Genomic DNA, 17,534 nt, shown 5'->3' with positions numbered 1-17,534 from the left:
CGTCTCAAGTCTACTTCCTTCTTCAACTGGACACCTTTGTCTCTGAGTTGCTTCTCCAGGTCTCTTATCCTCTTCTGATAACTGGCTTCAGCTCTCTGCAACCTCAAGCACTCCTGGTGTTCTGCATTCAACAAGTTCTCCATCTCTTCATAAGATCTCTTCTTGCTCTTTACTCTAGCAACATCTTCACCCTGCATGTCTTTGAGTTGATGAGCCAAGTTCAACATATCAGCTTTGGCTTTGTAGAGCTCCATTTGGGTATCTTGCTCCTTCTCTTTCAACCGGCGATTCTCCATCAAGGCTTGCTTGTACTGCTCAGCAGGTACACTCTCAGCAAGGATCAAAGGTGGTTGTTCTTGCAAGGGCTCCATCCTATCATAGGGCAACAACAAAGTTTCCACTCTCTTCTTGACCCACTCAATATAGTCAGGCATAGCAACGACAAACTTCTTCCCCAGGACAGCTCCATCCTTGATACCAATGGTCTTCCAAGCTCTTCCCACTTGCTCCAATATAGCAGGGTCACTTCGCTTCTCAAAATACACACTTTCATCTATCTCAGCATCAAGTGGTCTTCCATTCATCACAAACCCCAACTGGCGAAGAGAAAAAACCGGGTTGTAATTGATGCAACCCTTAGTCCCTACAAGTGGCACATTACGGAACTCTCCATAACTCATGATGACATTACGCACATCCATCCGGTAAGATTGCCACCTGATATCATAAGAGGTGAGAGACATAACCCTCTGAGTCCACTTATGAGTGCTCTGAGCATCCACAAAAGGTCCACTGACTGGCAGGAGAGACAAGAACCATCTGAGCAAAATTGGGAGACAGCACCTGATAGCTCCACCCTTACCATGCCTACTATGAATAACATAGTAAGTGTCCGCTAACAAAGTAGGAACCGGGTTTCCTCCAATGAAGATAGTGATGGCAGTAAGATCCACAAAATTAGGCATACTCGGGAACAACACAACTCCATAAACCATAATGGCCAACTGAGCATGAAAAGCTTCCCAATTTCCCTTCTCTACTTCTTCTCTAGCCATCCTCAACAGGAACTTCAAAGGCAACCCTACAACATCCCCACTGGACTTCCAATTATCACGCACTTCCTTGATACCCAAATGGAGAGCTCTGGCAACAACTCTGAAATCAACTTCCTTAGGCACATCCAAGAAAGGAACCTGATACCGGATCGGGACGTTCAACAGAATGGAGTACTCCTCAAGAGTAGGCGCCAACTGATAATCCTGGAATGTGAAGCAACGAAGCTCTGGATCATAGAACTGTAGAAGAGTTTGCTATGGCACTGGATCTACTACCGTCTTCAACAGTGTCAACAGATCCCCATACTGATCAACAAACCCCTTCTGGTTACCACTGGTCACAAGGTTGCTCAACTCTATCAAAGGCATCAAAGGCTCACGGTAGAAACTGTAGGAGCAAGTCTTCCGCTTCAACTCGGGACCAGTTGCCATCTCTATCAATGAATAGACCCCTGAATGAACCTGAGAAATGATATGCATGCATAGATTAGCTTTTTCTTTTTCTATTTCTTTTTCAGTTTTTCATTTTTTCATTGCATTATTTTTTTTGAAAATAAACATGCTATGATGCAAATGATGCAGACACGACTGGCTGGCTGTGTATCTCGGAGCACAGGATCAAAGCTTCGGCTTGAACTCGGAACCACAAATCATCTGAGACCCAAAGTCATCTGAGACCCCAAAATTCTGAACCAATAGTCATCAACAGGACCACAAGTCACCAACTAGTGACCAACAAGTCACCAACAAGTCACCAACTATACCTGTAATAATGATCATTCCCTCCCCACTCACGGGTGTCATCTAGGCCAGGGTAAGGTTGAGAGAAATGCAGCATAAATAACCCTTTCATAGAATATCATCATATACACACCCGAAGTATGTAACGATAATACCCCATCAGAGTCTGAACTGCTCGTGATATCAATGTTCCGCTAAGTGGCGCAATACCACCCGCTTCCCATGAATCACTCTATTCCTAGGTGTCCTAGATTTCACTCATAGCCTGGGTATTGGGCCTTTTACCTCATGTAACTCCCACCCCAACAGAGAGACAAACACAACACAGCCAGATGAACAGATGAAAATGATGAATGCAAATATAAATGCAAACATAAATGCAAACAATAAATAAATGAATGCAATAAATGAAACAGCAAAGCAACCAACCCTATACTAAAGAGCGCTAGGAGAGACTCGCTTAGGGAAGATGGATCAGCAAGAGGTCAACTTCTTTGAAGTCCCCAGCAGAGTCTCCAGCTGTCGCATTACGCGAAAAACCGGCGGGAAAAAGAAACAACAGAGCCGCCACCGTGCGTTATTTATCCCAAAGGAGGGAAAGGAAACGCTCGAAGTAAACCTGGAAAAGACATGGTCTCGCGACCAGAGAAAGATGGGATCGGGAGTCGGTTATGCGAAGGGAAGGTATTAGCACCCCTACGCATCCGTCGTACTCGACGGGATCCACGCACAAAAGAAAGGATAAGGTTGCTAAAAACTGCTCAAACATCACACAAGGCTGGAAGGAAACATAGACGGACAAAAGAAACTAACTCGGCAGGACATCGCATCCTGGGCCTACGTAGTCTGTCAGGCACAGACATCAGAGTTGACGTAGTTCGGGACAGGGGAAACGTGCTCGCTAGGATGTCGCATCCTATCCATACGTATCTTCTCTGACTGGAGAAGAATCAGAGCACCCGTAGCTCGGCTAACGCACGCAAAAAAAAACACAAATAGGAAACCGACTGCCAATCGCTGGACTTACGTCAGACTCCATACAAACAGGCAAACATGGAAACCGAATGCCAATCACTGGACTTACATCAGACTCTGAACCGACAAACACACGCACAGGAAACCAACTGCCACTTGCTGGACTTATGTCGGACTCCAAACAAAGAAATAAGACACAGGAAACCAACTGCCTATCGCTGGACTTACGTCAGACTCCAAACACACACAAAAGGGTGAAAAAGAAAAAGGGCTCCCGGAGAGATCAGCTCATCTCCTGCCTACGTACCTCATCTGGTATGAGCATCAGGGCGACGTAGTTCCCCTACGCAGGGAAAAAGGACTTCTAGCCTAACCAGATACAAAGGGAGACTCAAACTACTAGGGAGACTACGACTCGAGCCTAGAAGTTGTCATGCATACAATCCCTATGTTGAGGTTTCTATCTAACTTGCACAGGGAGCAAGCTATCCTAAACAGCACAGGCAAATACATACAAACACACAAAGCAAACACACACACTATATGCAAACAATTGGGCTCATACAAGGTTAGGCTGTGAAACACAAGCCAACTGGAATCGGGTGTAGTTAGCTCTTAACCCTAACATTGTGAGTTAGGGTGAAGCTGATGAAATGGGAAGTGAGGGTAAGACCTCACAGCTCTTATCCCTGGCCTGGGAGAGCTTCAGACAATTGAAAGTGTGGGAGTTCAGAATGTAGGAACTCTTCTATCCACATATGACTGACACAACAAAGATCTTGGGTTAATATCCACGATGCATCAACACATGGTGTGAGCAAAGTGGATGACACATTGACTAGCAGGATATGGATTACACATCTCTTTTATCTGCCAATTGCCTCATAAGAGGTCTTTTCCTGCTTGGCACAAAAATAAACAAACACAAGCATTGCCTCTTAAGGAGGACTTCAGACAGGTGCCTGCCCACATAACAGGACAGGTCTTCCAGACTACATGCAGTCAGAGAGTTACACCTCAATGGTTAAGCAACCAAGCAAAGCAAAATCAAGTTCAATAAGAACTCAAAGCAACTTAGGTACCTCTTGAAGTGCAGATTTGGAAATCATGAGTCTCAAGGCTTGGTAATGCTTCAATCTTCTTCTAGCGTGCTTAGGGAGGTAAATGATGATGAATTGGAAGCTCAACACTAAACGAAACAAGCTAAATCCTCAACTACCATGGAAGCTTCAAGATATGAACATGAACTCGAATGCAATGAATTCCTCTGTTTCCACGTCCAAAGATGATCACTAATAGCTCATGATGATGAATGAATCAAGGAACAATGCTTGTGTTTGCAGAATTTTAGAGAAAAAAGTGAGAGAGAATTTTGAGAAATTTTGGAAACCTAGATCTAGAATTGGTAATTGTGATGAAACAATTAGGATTAAGGTTATATTGTCCCTGCTAAACATGATTAAGAAAGGATTAGGGCAAATGCTAATGAGATTAGGGGATTTGTGGTGTTTATGCAAAAAATCAAATTTATGCTCCATGCACCCTCATGCACGTGAACAGTGCATGTTCTTGGTTCAAAATGACTTAAAAACCTTCCATGCACATGTTGGAAATGATTTGGTATGCTCATGTTACACCAAAATGAATTTATGAAATTTTCCACCAAAATCTTCATGATTGAACCAATGCCATGCAAATGAGATTTCATGCCAAATGATTGTATGTCTGGAAAATACATGTTATATGGAGCAATATGCAAAAAGAACCACTCAAATTGGCCTTTTGGTTTGAAAGTTATGCCCATTTGAAATTCAATGCATCCTTGGCCAAGTTTTGATCACATTTCCTTACCACACATGAGAAATCCATGATCTTTGACTTTTTGGAAATGGGAGAGAAAGATCTTCAACTTTCATGTTGGACAAAATTTCATTTGAAGCTTCCTTGCTGATGTAATATTGAGTTGAAAACCTTTCCATTTTTGGCAAATTCAAATTACAGGTCACCTGCTATTTTGGGCAAGTTTTGATCTGACCTCAAATCCTTCAATGTTGATGTTTGAAATGTCAAATGAGACTTGTTCCCACATGAATGAGGCATCTCTAACCATCTCCCACCTCCAAATCCACAGTTGCACTGACAGTTGACTTTTGTTGACTTTTTAGGGTTTCAGATGATTTGCACATTGACTGATGAGCTTTGAACCTTCAGTTCTTGACCAAATCACTTCAAAATTATTCTTGGATCACATGAACTCAATGTACCAACCCTAGGGCTTTGATTCCATAGAAAATGCACTTGTTGCCTTGCACAACTGAATCTCCTGATGCCAGTCTGACTGATGATTTGGTGGACTATGCAATGAACAATGCAATGTTAATGACCTAAACATAAAAATGTATATACAAAATGGGAGGTGCAAATTTGAGGTGCTACAGTCAAGAATAAGAAACTGGTTGTGGTAGGGGGAGAAAAGGATCTCCTAGTTAGCCACCTGTCTTCTTTCTCATATATTGATGATGAGGATGAAGTTGGAACGCCTTTCCAAGCTTTGTCTATAGCTGAGCCGATTGAGAAGAAGTCTCCTTCATTTGCTTCCTATCGTGATGCGAAACTGGCCATTGAATGTGGTGCAGTTGCTGGTTTAGGGAAGATGATTGAGCTTGAAGATAATAAATCTCGGGCTGGCATTGGCTATTCTTCTGGGGCATTCAATGAGAAAGGATTGTTCAAGAGTGGAGGTTTCATCCATGCTGATCAAGTTGAGAAAGCTGCTGCTATTCTGGAAGAGGATGCAGAGGATTTGAGCAACTTTGTTATCCCTGGCGGTGTCTGCCATAATTGGGTCGCTGTGGATGTTCCTACAGTCATTCATAAGTCAGCGTAATATGTTCACTTTGTTTCAAAAACCCTTCTCCCATGCCAAAAGGAGAAGTGAAGACATTGTTGGCAGCATTTATACAATGATATTTTCATTCAATTAATGCATGTTAAACATTTGTTTTTCCATTTGTTTTCACTTTTTGCTTTTGCATGAAATCGGTGATCACAAAAAACCCTAAAAACAAAAATAAAAGCAATCTTTTCATCTGCATAATGGTTTGCTTGCTTAAATTCTAAAGTTTTTCATTATCCAAAATCATTATGCAGGTTGATTCTAAAACCCATTGAACATAATGATCCAACGCCATCTCCCAATTTTGAATTCCCTGTATTTGAGGCAGAGGAAGATGATGTTGAAGGGATTCCTAATGAGATTTCCGGTCTCCTTGAGCACGAGAAGAAGATCATTCAGCCGCATCTCGAAGATCTGGAAACAATCAACTTGGGGTCTGAAGATTGTGTTCGTATGGTGAAGATTGGGGCACTCCTTGAAGAATCTGTCAAAAAGGGGTTGATCAGTCTGCTACGAGAATATTCCGATATCTTTGCTTGGTCGTATGAAGACATGCCAGGTCTAGATACAGATATTGTGCAACATTTCCTGCCTTTGAAGCCTGAGTGCGTGCCTGTGAAGCAGAAACTCAGAAGAACTCATCCAGATATGGCAGTGAAGATCAAAGAGGAAGTTTAGAAGCAAATTGATGCGGGGTTTCTGGTGACTTCTACATATCCTCTATGGGTGGCCAATATTGTGCCTGTGCCTAAGAAGGACGGAAAAGTCCGTATGTGTGTTGATTACAGAGATTTTAATAAAGCTAGTCCGAAAGATGATTTCCCTCTACCACACATTGACATGTTGGTAGACAATACAGCTAAATTCAAAGTCTTCTCGTTTATGGATGGATTTTCCGGGTATAATCAAATCAAGATGGCACCCGAGGATATGGAGAAGACAACATTCATCACACCTTGGGGAACATTCTGTTATCGAGTGATGCCCTTCGGTTTGAAGAACGCCGGAGCCACGTATCAACGAGCTATGACTACCTTGTTTCATGATATGATGCACAAGGAGATAGAGGTCTATGTTGACGACATGATTGCTAAGTCCCGAACGGAAGTTGAACATGTTGAGCATTTGTTGAAGCTTTTTCAGCGTTTGAGGAAGTACAAGCTTCGTCTGAATCCGAACAAATGTACATTTGGAGTCCGTTCCGGCAAGTTGTTGGGTTTTGTTGTCAGCGAGAGAGGTATTGAGGTTGATCCTGCAAAGGTCAAAGCAATACAAGAGATGCCTGCGCCCAAAACTAAAAAGCAAGTCCGAGGTTTTCTTGGTCGCTTGAACTACATTTCCAGATTTATATCCCATATGACTGCCACATGTGCGTCGATATTCAAGCTCCTCCAGAAAGATCAATCTCATGATTGGACCGAGGATTTCCAGAAAGCTTTCGACAGCATCAAAGAGTATCTGTCTGAACCTCCGATGTTGTCTCCGCCTGTAGAAGGAAGACCTCTGATCATGTATCTGACTGTTCTTGAAGATTCCATGGGTTGTGTACTTGGTCAACAAGATGAATCAGGGAAGAAGGAATCTGCTATTTACTACCTCAGTAAGAAGTTTACTGATTGTGAGTCTCGATACTCTATGCTTGAGAATACGTGTTGTGCTTTGGCTTGGGCTGCTAAGCGTTTACGCCAGTACATGATAAATCATACAACTTGGTTGATATCCCGAATGGATCCAATCAAGTATATTTTCGAGAAGCCTGCTTTAACTGGGAGGATTGCCCGTTGGCAGATGTTGTTATCTGAGTATGATATCGAGTATCGAGCTCAGAAAGCTATTAAAGGTAGTATCTTGGCTGACCATTTAGCACATCAGCCGATTGAAGATCATCAGTCTATTCAGTACGACTTCCCAGATGAGGAGATTCTGTATTTGAAAATGAAAGATTGTGATGAGCCTACACTTGATGAAGGTCCAGAACCTGGTTCCAGATGGACGATGGTGTTTGATGGCGCTGTAAATCAGTATGGAAATGGAATTGGGGCAGTAATCATTACTCCTCATGGCACGCATATTCCGTTTACAGCAAGGCTAACTTTCAAATGCACGAATAATATGGCTGAGTATGAAGCTTGTATTATTGGATTGGAAGAATGTATTGATTTGAGAGTCAAGCATCTTGATGTGTATGGGAATTCGACCCTGGTTGTCAATCAGATCAAGGGTGAATGGGAGACGAATCAACCTGGTCTCATTCCGTATAGAGATTATGCGAGGAGGATTTCAACGTTCTTTACAGAAGTTGACTTTCATCATATTCCTCGAGAAGATAATCGGATGGCAGATGCTCTTGCTACGCTTGCTTCGATGATTGTGGTCAAGTATTGGAATGAAGTTCCCAATATCACCGTGATGCGCTTGGATAGACCAACTCATGTGTTTGCAGTTGAAGAAGTGAATGATGACAAGCCTTGGTATTTTGATATCAAGAATTTCCTCCAGAACCAGGTCTACCCGCCTGGGGCATCTGTGAAAGATAGGGAAACTTTAAGGAGGTTGTCAGGCAATTTCTACTTCAGTGGTGAAGTGCTTTACAAGAGAAATTTTGACATGGTTTTGCTCAGATGCATGGATAGACACGAAGAAAACCTATTGATGACTGAGGTCCATGAGGGTTTATTTGGTACTCATTCCAATGGACATGCCATGGCTAGAAAGATGCTGAGAGCAGGCTACTATTGGCTGACAATGGAGTCTGACTGCTGCAAATATGTGAAGAAATGCCACAAGTGTCAGATTTATGCGGATAAGATTCATATTCCTCCGACGCTTCTGAATGTGATTTCATCACCATGGCCTTTCTCTATGTGGGGAATCGACATGATTGGCATGATTGAACCGAAAGCGTCCAACGGACACAGGTTTATTCTCGTAGCAATTGATTACTTCACCAAATGGGTTGAAGCCGCTTCGTATGCGAATGTGACCAGGAAGGTGGTCGTGAAGTTTATCAAGAATCAACTTATTTGCCGTTATGGTGTGCCAGATAAGATCATTACTGATAATGGATCTAATCTGAATAACAAGATGATGGAAGAGTTGTGCGCTGAGTTCAAGATTGCACACCATAACTCCTCTCCTTACATACCAAAGATGAATGGGGTTGTTGAAGCTGCTAACAAGAATATCAAGAAGATTATCCAGAAGATGACAGTCACGTACAAAGATTGGCATGAAATGCTGCCATTTGCTTTGCATGGTTATCATACATCTGTCCGCACTTCAACAGGGGCAACCCCTTTCTCTCTTGTTTATGGCATGGAGGCTGTTCTCCCAGTAGAGGTGGAGATCCCATCAATGAGAGTCTTGATGGAAACCAAGTTGACTGATGCTGAATGGATTCAGAGTCGTTACGACCAGTTGAATTTGATTGAAGAGAAGAGATTAACTGGCATGTGCCATGGTCAGTTATATCAGCAAAGGATGAAGAAAGCATTCGATAAGAAGGTCAAGCCTCGTGTGTTCCAAGAAGGTGACCTCGTGCTCAAGAAAGTTTTGTCTTTCGCGCCCGATTCCAGGTGCAAGTGGACTCCAAACTATGAAGGTCCATTTGTTGTTAAAAGAGCCTTTTCAGGCGGTGCTTTGATGCTTACAACAATGGATGGGGAGGATTTCACTCGTCCTGTGAATTCAGATGCAGTCAAGAAATACTTTGCCTAAAAAATATATATATAAAAGAAAAACAGAATAGCTCGCTAAGTTGAAAACCCGAAAGGGCGGCTTAGGCAAAAATGAGCGTCTCGGTGGAAAACCCGAAAGGGAGATCCAGGCAAAAGTTAGAGACATTGGAAAAAAAGAGTATTTGCATCCCGCTAGATTGAGTACCTCACCCTGGGGAAATCTAGGCAAAAATTAGGGATATGGCAAGTAACTGCATCCTGACAAGACTTTCTGTTCCGCAGCTGTCCTTTCGTCAGAGATTCTCGATTCGTCGTCAACTGAAGCTTCGAATACATCGGATTCAAATTGGTAGAGAAAGGATCATTATGTTCAATGTAGCCCTCTTCCAATATATATCACCGATTTCAAATTTGTACAGATCTATGGAGTCTTGCCATTTGCAGGCTACCATTCCATTAAATCAATTTGAGCTTTTATCCAATTATTTGCACTCTTATTTGTTTCAATTCAACAAATGTTTTGCATGTTTTAATTGATAAAATGTCATTGTTTTAAACAAGTAAAATTTTCAAATTGTTGTTTTAAACAAAGTGAACATTCACAATGATGAAAGGATACCTAAGAATTTCTCAGTGCTCTCCCAAGGGTGGCATGATTTCTAACAGGGTAAGACATTTGTTCATACTCCTGGCATGGTTGTATCCTCTTTATCCAGATTGTTGTTGGGGTTGTTCCCTAAGCAGAGCTTCTGGTGAGATTTTGTTCCCTAAGAAGAGTGTTTGTTGAGAACTTCACAATCCCCTCCAACAATATTCTCTCCCCAGCCTGGATGCTTTCCTTTTGGAAGATTCGGTAGTTGGTGGATTGACATCCCGGTACTTCGTCTGTTTCCTCAGTATAGTCGCCAGCGGAGTTGTAGGCATGATGTACTTCATCTATGCTATCTTTCTCCATCAGAGTGCTTGTTGAGGTTTTCACCTCTTATCCCTTCAGCAGAGCAGTGATTATTTCCTCCTTAGCAGTTGGTGGTTTCCTCTTAGAAGGTTCAGCATTTGGTGGTTGATCACCAGTTCTCCTTCTCATCCTTAGATGATTCCCCAGTAGATTTGTGGTACGGTGGATTGTGTCTGTGATGTTTCCCTGCAGAAGTTTCGTGATTTCCCTGCAGTATCCCCAACAGAGTGGGTATTCTCAACAGAGTTGCTTTTGTCGCAGTTTCTGCCTGTTGTAAACTTATGTTCCCTAGCCGGGTTGGTTGGTGATCTATCATCCATAGATTTGGTTGATTTCCTGATGCTTTTGATCCCCAGTAGAGTGGCTTGTGGCATAATCTACTTGTGTGATCTATTTTCCCTCAGTGGGTTTATCCCCATTGGAGTGGCTGACAGTATCCCCAGTAGAGTTGCTTGTGCGGCTAGATTCTACTTGTGTGTTTTGTTCTCTTCAGCAGTTCTTGCTTGTGCAGTGAACTCTTGTTTCCCAGTTGATACTAAGGATCCCCCTGCAGAAATCTCGGGATTTCTCCATTTCCCCGAACAAATTTGCTTTTGTGGCAAATTCTGCCTGTTGTGAACTTTTGATCCCCAGTTGGGTTGATTGATGATCCATCACTCAGAGATTTTGTGATTTCTTTGATATCTCTGATCTTTTACTTTCTAGCAGATCTTTGCTTTTTAGCAGTTAGATCTCCAACAGATTGGCTTTCCTTGGATTTTCCTCTGGAAGTGTAGTACCGGGCGTTTGATTCCTGGACCCGTTTGTGTTAGATATGTCTGTTTTGTCAGCGTTCATCTAACATAAATTACGCATATTCATGCATACTTTCAACATTCAGATATTCATGATTGCATTTTTTGCCATATATCTTTTGTTTGTTGTCTCTTGCTAATGATGATATAGATCTCTCAAGTAGATCTTCCCAAGCAGATGTCGGGTGTCTAATCTCTCAATATAGAGTCATCCCCATAAGCAGAAAGTGTTTGTTTTTCCTCCTGCAATTCCGCACTGAGATATATCCTCGTGGATGACGGTTTTTTCCGTTTCCTCCCAACACATATATTGGGATGGATCTTCCTATTGAGTTATATCCTCATTAGGACGAGTCTTGATTCAGCTTGCCTTTTTGGTTTGACCCTGAATTGGCATTTTTCAACTGTCTCTTGTGCTTCCCTGTGGAATAAATGAATGAATTGCCCAGTAACCGGCAATAATTATTTTTATCCCCAGTAGAGTTTGGGCCTCTACCCAGTAACCGGTAGTTATAAGTCCTATCCTTTGTGGTTTTCTACCCAGTAGCCGGTAGTTGTAAATCCTGTATACCTTTTTTTCCCTTTTGTGGAATAGGTGTTTGTGAACATCTTTGTTCCTCAGCAAAAGTCGATGGTTTTCTACCCAGTATTCGGTAGTCGTAAATCCTATTTTTCTTGCTCTCCAGCAGTTGGTGGTTTGTTATAAACCCTATTTTGTTTCCCCGTGCGGAGTTGTGATTCTTTCATTCCCCATGCAGAGAGATGTTGGTTTTCTACCATGTATTCGGTAGTTACAAACCCTACTTTTATCCCCTAGCAGAGGTAACCTTTGTGGTTCATTCTGGTTGATGGTGGATTTTGTGGTCTTCTACCTAGTATTCGGTAGTTGTAAATCCTATGTTGTTGTTGTCTCCATGGCGGAGTCTGTGCTTTCTTGTGGATAATTACTCTGTATTCTGCAATTATTTCACCCTATCCTCAGCCAGAGTTTTCGGTCTTCTACCCCGTATTCGGTAGTTGTAAATCCTAATTTCTCCTTTTGTAGAGTTAACCTTGTTGTTCATCCTAACCGATGATGGTTACTCTTTGTGGTTATCTTCATCCAGTATTCGATGTTGATATTCCCTCTTTCTTCTGGGTAATTGTCGTATGCTAGCAATTTTTATCCCCAGCAGATCTTCCCTTGTGGATAATTTCCGGATGCTAGCAATTTTATCCTCAGCGGGTCCTTTCACCGTATGCCAGTGATTTGTTCCCTGGATCATTGATGTTTATCAATGCATCCCCGGTGAGTTCTCTTTCATTTACGCTTTTGATTTGTAATGATTGTTGCTCCCTTGGTATCCCGATGCCTTTCTTTTCAGTCAATTTATCCTTTATTAACCCAGTAACCGGTTGTGGATAATCTTCCATCCGAGTATGTTATCCATGTTCTGACGGTAATGGATAATATATATCATGCACTCTTTAGTCGAAGCCTGTTGTGTTTCCCCAGTCGAGTAAGGTTCGTATTCCTTTGTGGGATCGAATATTCTTTATTCTCCTTTTTTTGAGTGTATCTCCCAGTAGCCGGTGATACGTCTCTTTGATAATTGTCGGATGCTTGCAATTTATCCCCTGTGAGTTATCTTTCGTTTACCCTGTTGGTGTTGGTATCGATTGTCTCTCTTTTCGGTCGGTCACCTATTATATACCCAGTAACCGGTATCCCTGGTGTTCCTTCCATGCGAGTATACTATCTACGTTCTGACGGTAATAGATAATATATCTCATGCGAGTATACTATCCACGTTCTGACGGTAATGGATATTATATCTCATGCGCTCTTTGAGATTTTTCCCCAGCTGAGTAAGATTCGTTTTCCCGTTGCGGAGTCGAATGTCCATCCTGTAAGTCGATTTGCTTTTTTAAGGCCTCCTTTAGGATGATGAGTGTTTTGGAATATATACCAATTCACGCTTTGGTCGGTCACATATTATATACCCAGTAGTCGGTATCCCTGGTGTTCTTTCCTTTCTGCTCCCTATTATGACCTTGGTCCCCTGTGGAGTCAGATTTTCCTGAGTTGATGTACCTTTTTCAGGTCTTTCTCAGATGTTTGGTTGATTGATATCTCTCACCCTTATACCGGTCTTAGATATTCATTCTGCCTGAGCTTATTGTTCTTTCACCCAGTAACCAGTGCTTAGATCACATGTCTCTTTGAGTTTGTTACCCAGTAGCCGGTAACACCTCATCTTGCAGATTTCCTCCAGGAGAGTCTCTTTGTTAGACATTCCCCAGTGGAGTTTCCGTTGTGTTTTTTCCCTTTTGCTGTATTGGCGTTTTCCCCAATATGTGCAGTTTTCCCCGGCAGGGAGATTCTGTGTGAGTCTTTTTTTTCCCAGTCCGAGTCCGGATTTTCATCCGAAGTATCCTTTGTGGATAGTTTGAGTCAGCTTGAGTCTTTCCAATGGATGTGTCTTCCTTTGGAATTCTTTTTTTCCAGTTTGAGTCATTTACTCCCCAGTAAGGTCTCTAGTCCAGTCGTGTCCTGTTCGCGCCGCGTCAGTTTCCCCTAACTCAGAGTCGTGTCCTGCTCACGCATTCTTTTTCTTGTTCTTACCCCCATGAGAGTCCTGTTAGAGTCTCTGTTCCTGGTGAGTGTATTACTCTGATGGATCGTCTTTCTTTGTGGACCGGTACTTCCCACAGAAGATAGTTTGTTTTGCATTCATACATTTGCATCATGAGGTCTCTCAAGGACCAAAATTTGTCTCATTACTGTTATTTAAGCCCATTCTACCGCGTCGAGATGAAGACTTTAACCTTCACTTCTCCGGCTAGAATGACCTTAAATAGGGGCATCTGTAAGACCCCAATTTTGTCCCTAAGATCCCTCATGGGATCATATCATAACATTGCATTGCCTCAAGGATCATTGGACACCTTGCTTCCTTCCCTGTGGGAGGGTCATCTTTTTAAGAGTGGTTCTTGATCACCAAGCATGTTTGCATTTGTATATCATTGTTTTTTTTCTTTTTATCACTAACCAAAAGTACAAAAATATGTCATCTAACCTTTGTCTTGCAGATGAAGCATTAATAGGTCAAGGCAATCAAAGGCATTCATTGAGCAATAGATGGTGGTCATTCTTGAGATTTGGACCCCACAATCATTCACAAGAGTTCATATGAGCTATGATGTCATTTTGAAGCAAAATCCCAAGTGGTAGAGGCTTGAATTTCATCAGAACATTGTCAAGTCATCTGAAGACCTAGAAAGTAAACTGCAAAGTCAACTGTGGATTTGGAGGTGGGAAGTGATTATAAATACTTCATTCATGTTCAAATAAGTCTCATTTGACATTTCAAACACTCACATTGAAGAATTTGAGGTCTAGTCAAGAATTTCCAAAAATAGCAAGTGACCTATAATTTGAACTTTCCAAAAATGGAAAGATTTTGGACCAACTTCAACTCAATATTACATTATCAAGAAGGCTTCAAATGAAATTTTGTTGAACATTAAAGTTGTATATCTTTCTCTCCCATTTCCAAAATGTCCAAGATCATGAATTTCTAATGTGTGGTTGAGGAGATATGATCAAATCATGGCAAAGTGTGTTCAAAAATTCAAATGAGCATAACTTTTGAACCAAAGCTCCAATTTTGGTGGTTCTTTTGGCAGTTTGTTCATCATGACTTGTAGTTTCCAAACATCTCATTACATGGCTTGAATTCCATTTGCATTATCATGTGTTCATTCATGTAGTTTTTGAAGAGAAATTTCATAAAACCATTTTGGATGATTGTATGCATACAAAACCAATTCAAAAGCTTGCATGGGCCTTGTTTAAGAGGTTTTGGATCAGCATTGTGCACTGTTCACGCATGCATGAAGTGCATGAGGTGAAAAACCATTTTTGTACATACACCTCATAAGTTGCTAATCTCATTTGCATTAGGCTTAAACAGGTTTTAAACAGGATTAGCATGGCATATATATTGTTAAACATAACTGCATTTAGGATTAACTACATTTTTCAGATATGAATCTCAAAATTCTCCAAATTTTTCTCTCAAAAATATTTTGCAATTCTTCACACAAAAGCCATTTCTCTTGATTGATTCATGATGAGGAAGCATTTCTGAGCAAGTTTGAACGTGGAATTGGAGCAATTGGTGCCATATTGAACCATACTCGAAGCTTGAAGGTTCCATGGATTTTGCAAATTGAGCTGGATTCGTGCATGCTGGAGCATTCAATTCATCATCAATTACTTCAACAAGCATTGTAGAGAAGATTTAAGGCTTGGCTGAGCTTGTAGCGCGCGATTCAAAGGCTCTGCACTTCAAGAGGTCACAATTCGCCTCTCTTAATTTTAAAATTCATTAGGATATTGTTGTAGATCTTGTTGTCCTGATGAATCTGAGCTTTGAATCGTGTGATTTGGTGCTGTTTTGAGTTAGTTATGGATGTTTGAACATTTGACATGTTGAAATAATTTTCTTCGATCCGAGTTTGTTTTGATGTTTTTGCGTGTTTTGGTTGTTGATCTTGAATGTACATGTCATGATGATTCGAATGCTGTCCTTGTTTGTGATTTCTGGACATTTTTTTGATTTTCTGGAAATTCAGATGAAGATCATCATGATCTTCATCTTCAACCTATGAACTTCATGCATTTCTAGATTTGCTACGGTTTTGCCATGCATTTGCTACGAAATCTTCATATGTTTGCTACGATTCTGGATTTCCATGCAGCTTAGGGTTTTTGAGTCAAAACGGTGTCGTTTTGATTGAGGCGCGCAAATTCAAATGTGCGCCAGGTTCGATCCTGGCCGGGTGAACTTTTTCAAATGCTTCATCATTTTCTCACTTTCCCTCCTATTTTCACATGCTATGTCCATTTCCATTTTCAATTTTTTCCTTAACTTAGAAAAATCATATAAAATAGAAAAATGCATCAATTCCACTCCAATTTTTTGCATAATACTCCTTATCCTGTCTAGTTTTTTATGAGCATAAATTTGCAAGTTGTGCCTTGCTGGAAAAACATTTTGTGCTAGGATGATTGGATACATATGCATGTGTGACCTTGCCTTGCTTATCTCATTGTGAAATGCTTGTTTCTTATCCAATGAACCTGAAATTTTGCATGCTAATTCTAGACACATTGCTTGACATTTTGGTTTTGGTTTGGTATTTTTCCTATGCTCCATTGCTGTTTTATGCTTATGCTAACTTGGTGTGACAATTTGTGTCACACCTTTGAATGTTCAACTTGTGCAATGTGATTTCCATGCCAAATGATCTCTGATTCCCCTGATTTTTTGTATGTTGATCATGTTAGATGTCTTGAATGTGGATAAATTTTTCCAGATTTATTTCAATCATATCTGTTTTGATTTGAATTTTTCATTCATGTTGATCACATATGAGCTTTAAAATTGCCTTGAATTTCTCTTGATCATGAAATGCTTTTGGTGATTGATTTTGATGTGAGCTTTTTTTGGATATGTCAATATGTGTTTGAAGTTGCTTTATGTTAAATTTCAGCCCCTGTTTTGAATTTTTTCTCCATCTTTAACCCTAGGCTTTGACCTAGTGGTTTGTTGCTTACATTTGAGCTTTGATTTCAGGTTTAAGCATCCAAGTTCCATAGTTGATGATGCTTCACCATGTGATTGTTGATGTTTTCTCTTGATTACTAACATTCTGTGTTTTGTAGGTTGATGCTAACTCATTTGAGTTTGCCTTTTGGCTTACACATTTTGTACATTGGGATTCTCTGTTGCTTATTGATTGTTGTCTGTTTGTCTGAGTATTGTACTGATTTGTTTAGTTGTTTCCACAGGTACCTAAGTTGCTTTAAGTTCATTTGAACTTTGCTTTGCTTGGTTGCTTAACCACTTAGGTATAATCCCTAATCTTCATGTAGTCTAGAAGACCTACTGTTATTGGTAGGCACCTGTCTGAAGTCCTCCTTAAGAGGCAATGTTTGTGCTTGTTTAATTTTGTGCCAAGCAGGAAAAGTCCTCTCATGAGGCAATTGGCAGATAAAAGAGATGTGTAATTCATCTCCTGCTACTCAGTGTGTCATTCACCTTGCTCACACCATGTGTTGATGCATGGTGAATAATAACCCAAGATCTTATAGAGTCCATTTGTGGAGAAGAGTTCCAACTTTCTGAACTCCCACACTTTCCATTGATCAAAGCTCTCCCTGACCAGGGATAAGAGCTATGAGGCACACCCCTCATCTCCTTTTCATCTGCTTCACCCTAACTCTCAATGTTAGGGTTAAGAGCTCAAAATACCCCATTCTAGTTGGCTGTAAAGCCTAACCTTGCTTGAGCCTAATTGATTGTATATAGTGTGTGCTAATTGACTTGTTTGTTTGATTACTTGATTTATCTGTGCATATTTGCTTATGTGTGCCTTGGTGCATGTATTATC

Source organism: Lathyrus oleraceus, chromosome 4 (genome assembly GCF_024323335.1).
Source record: "Lathyrus oleraceus cultivar Zhongwan6 chromosome 4, CAAS_Psat_ZW6_1.0, whole genome shotgun sequence".
In the NCBI taxonomy this organism is placed as follows: Eukaryota; Viridiplantae; Streptophyta; class Magnoliopsida; order Fabales; family Fabaceae; genus Lathyrus; species Lathyrus oleraceus.
Note: the sequence above shows the minus strand (reverse complement) of the source record.